This window comes from Vombatus ursinus, unplaced genomic scaffold, assembly GCF_900497805.2.
Source record: "Vombatus ursinus unplaced genomic scaffold, bare-nosed wombat genome assembly UNPS02000749.1, whole genome shotgun sequence".
NCBI classification, from domain to species: Eukaryota; Metazoa; Chordata; class Mammalia; order Diprotodontia; family Vombatidae; genus Vombatus; species Vombatus ursinus.
The window spans coordinates 10,694,796-10,698,341 of NW_020940527.1; the positions used below are offsets into that span (position 1 = coordinate 10,694,796).

General features: G+C 50.3%; 1 protein-coding gene across 5 annotated transcripts in view; it reads left to right on the forward strand.

The window, feature by feature from the left end:
- Positions 1-3,546, forward strand: part of ZMIZ1 (zinc finger MIZ-type containing 1) — a 439,562-nt gene that overhangs the window by 113,730 nt on the left and 322,286 nt on the right. The gene's annotated exons all lie outside the window — the stretch shown is intronic.

Here is a 3,546-nt window from a genome sequence, read left to right on the forward strand (position 1 = left end):
ACACACACACACACACACACACACACACACACACACACACACACACAGTCAAAAATCTTCATGGGCTCCCTAGAAGAAAATAGCAAATATTCAGCTTGGTATTTGAAACCTACCACAAGCTGATTCTTATCTATTTTGCCCAGCTTATTTATTCTTTCTCTCATTTTTGTGCTCTTCAATCCAGTCCAACTAGCCTTCCAGCTGTTCCCCCTACCTGGCATTTCATCTCTGCCAACCGCCAAGCCTTGGCATAAGTGGTCTGCCGTTTCCAGGATGCCCTCCCCTCTTGCCTCTGGCTGGTAGAAAAGGAGGGAGCCACCTCTACAGCATGAGGTCCTCCCCCACTTCGCCAAGGACCCTGAGCTTGACCAGGTGCTTTGAAATGTTTGTGGATTGAAATTGCATTGAACATCAGGGCCAGTTTCTTGGAGAAGGCAGCTAGCATAAGATCTGGGTCTTCAAAAATGGCTAAGATTGGAGTAAGTAGAGCAGAACAAGGGCTCCTGGCTTGAGTGCCTTTTTACTAGCCCAAAGCCTGCCTCTTTCCATCCCTGCTTTTCTCCCACCTCCCTTTTTCCCTTCTCCTCTCTTTCCTATTTTCTCTTGCCTTCCCATTCTCTTTCCCTCCTCTCCTCTCTCTCCTTTTTCTTTCTCCTCCCCTTCTCCTTTCTCTCCTTCCCTCCCTTTTTCTCCTCCTTCTCTTCTCCCTTCCCCTCTCTCCTTCCCTCTGCATTCTTTCCTTCCCTCTCCCATTCTTTCCCCTTCTCTCCTTCCACTCTCCTCCCCTTCTCTTCTCCCTTTCTCTCCTTCCCTCCTGCTCTCTCCTCCCCCTCTTCTTCTTCCCTTCTCTCTTCCCTTCCCTCTCTCTCCTCTCCCTCTTTCCCTCTTTCTCATCTCCTACCCCTCTCTTTTTCCCTCTCTCCCTTCAGAATTCCTACAACACTCGTGTTTTGGACCACTACTTTGTCAGTTTTCCTACATTGGGTCCAGCTTAAAGAACAGTGTTTGCAGCCTAGGAGCCTTGTATGTGCTACCTGGGCCCTGCCTTGGAAGGCTGACTGACTGGTCACCATTGGGGTTGGGGTAGACAATCGATAGGAGTCACAAAGACCTGGAATCTTGGCTGAGGAAGAGGAACATGTGTGCGCGCGCGCGCGTGTGTGTGTGTGTGTGTGTGTGTGTGTGTGTGTGTGTTGGGCTGGGACATTTATAACTTGCAGCTGTGCGGTGCTGGGCTCAACTGAATGTGGTAAACCGATCTGTCCTAAGGAAGTAGTGTCCCTCGAACCACTCCCCACCCATTTGTCCCCTCGACCCCCACACCCCTTCACCTCCAGATACCCACATCCTGTTCTCAGTATGAGGGAGCACATGGGCTGGCCCAGGGCTACCCTGGATTTCTCTTCACTGTGAGGGTCTCAGTAAAACAGATGAGATTGGGGGTGGGGGTGGCAGGGCAGGATTTAGGGCAAGGGAGAGTATAGGAATGAAGACAATTGTTTCCCTTCTCCCAATTCTTCATAGAGGCTTTGCGACGTTCACATCTATCTGGGGCCAGCTGGAGACCAGGGGTCTCCCCAGCTGTGTCGGGAAGGGCATGTTGCTATGATCACCAGGTCATCCACCTATGACCTGCCTGGACCGGAGTGCCTGGGGATCAGAGCAGGCCCTGAATCATATCCTCTTTGGCTCTACTTGCTGGCTTCTTGCTTCCTCTCCCCCTCCCCCTGACCCATCACCACCCCCTGCCCCTGCATTCACTTGCGATGTCACCTCCTTTCTATTCACAAGCTCACATTCCAGGCAGTGTTTCTGCTCTGGAGAATCATGAAGGCATTCCTGTTCCCCTCCCCCCTTGCCCTTTGCTCCCAGCACACACAAAGCTAGGGGCTCTGCCAGCCCACTCCTCCTTTCTCTGGCCCCCCCCCTTCCCCCCCCCCCCCCCCCCCCCCCCCTTTCTTGTTCTCTCTCTGCCTCTTCCCTCCCCAGCTCCATCAATGAGGAGATCTCAGTGCCTTAAGAACTGACCCAGTCTAGGTAGTAGGTTTTAGACAATCAGCCCTGGCTTTTTAGAATTTCTGTGCCTGCCCCATACAGCTGACCCCATTCCTGTTGGGGCTTTGGCTGTGAATTTAGGAAGCCTCTAATTGGTTTGAACAATTGGCTAGTTTTCTCCGATTTTAGGTGATCCTGGGAATTCCATCCATCCCCTTCCCTACCCCCTTTTCAGATTCTTTGTTATTTTTTTTTAATGGCTCTTACTTTATAAAGCATGAAGAGAGAAGAATTTTTTTCTTTCTGTCTGGGGTTTTTTTGGGGAGTGGGGGAGTGGAGAGGGGCTGGTCCTCAATCAAAAGCCACCTAAATATCCTCCGGTATTAGACGCGTCTGATTTATTAACCAGAGCCTTGTGGACGCTAACAGGCAGTAACTGATGTGTGAGGTCCCCAAGGAGCAAAATTTCACGGCGTTTAGATTGAGCCAGAAGAAGGAGGATCATTCCTGCCCAGCCTTTTTTGGGGGACCCCTTCTTTGCCATCTAAGGGGGTGACCTAGAGAAAGGAGACAGAAGGGGAAACTGGAGAGAGTTCTCACTGGGAGCCTCAAGGTGAGGAGATGAGAGGGATACGGATGACACACATCCTGGTCACCTTGCTAGAAAGAACCTGCTTGAGGTACACCGATGGGGGATAGTTTGGATGCTGACTAACTAGACTAGTTTCAAGGTTTCAGAGGAATCAAATTTTAAGAACAAATTTATTTTACCATAATTTTTTAAAGTTGTGTAGCACATTTGTGTGTTGATATGTATGTGAGTGTAAGCGTGTGTTGGGTGGTGGCATTTGGGGGTGTTTGCAGCATCAGACTACATCTCCTGAAGTCCTACCAGCCCATAGGAGCTCCCGCAGGAGATCCTGGGGCACTAATTTGTCTGTACCGATTAGTCACTCAATCAGTAAGTGTTTATGCATCAGCTCTAAGGATATAGACAAAAGCAAAGCCATCTCTACTCTCAAAAAGCTTCCATTCTGATGGGGAAGACCACACATAGGTACAGAGGAATATACAAAACACATTCAAGGTCTGGGGCAGAGGCTGCTGAGGTGCTGTGGGAGGGTAGGGAGAGACATCAGGAAAAACCTCTTTTGTTCCCTGTTTCATGCCTTTACCTCTTGATTCTCCAACTAGGTTCTCTCTCTTTTCAGGCCTGGACTGTATCTCCTCTTCCTTCTAACCCCCACAACTGGAGGGCACTTACTAAAAGGTCGTTGCCTTGACTGGAGGCCTCCTGGGTTCACTGGAGCAGGCAAAGGCTGGCCAGTTGGAAAGGGTGGAGGGTTAGGTCTGCTTTCAGAGAGGGGTAGAGGGTCACCTAAACCCGAGGAGATAAAATTACAATTGTTTGGCCGGCATTCTGGTAACTAATTCATAATGAGGAAAGAATTCCGCTGGAGGAGGGAGGCAGGCACGGGGTTAAAGTGCAGCCCTGGAAGTAGCTGCTGGGGCCATGGCAGTGCGAGATAATTCCCAGAAGGTGGACAGGAC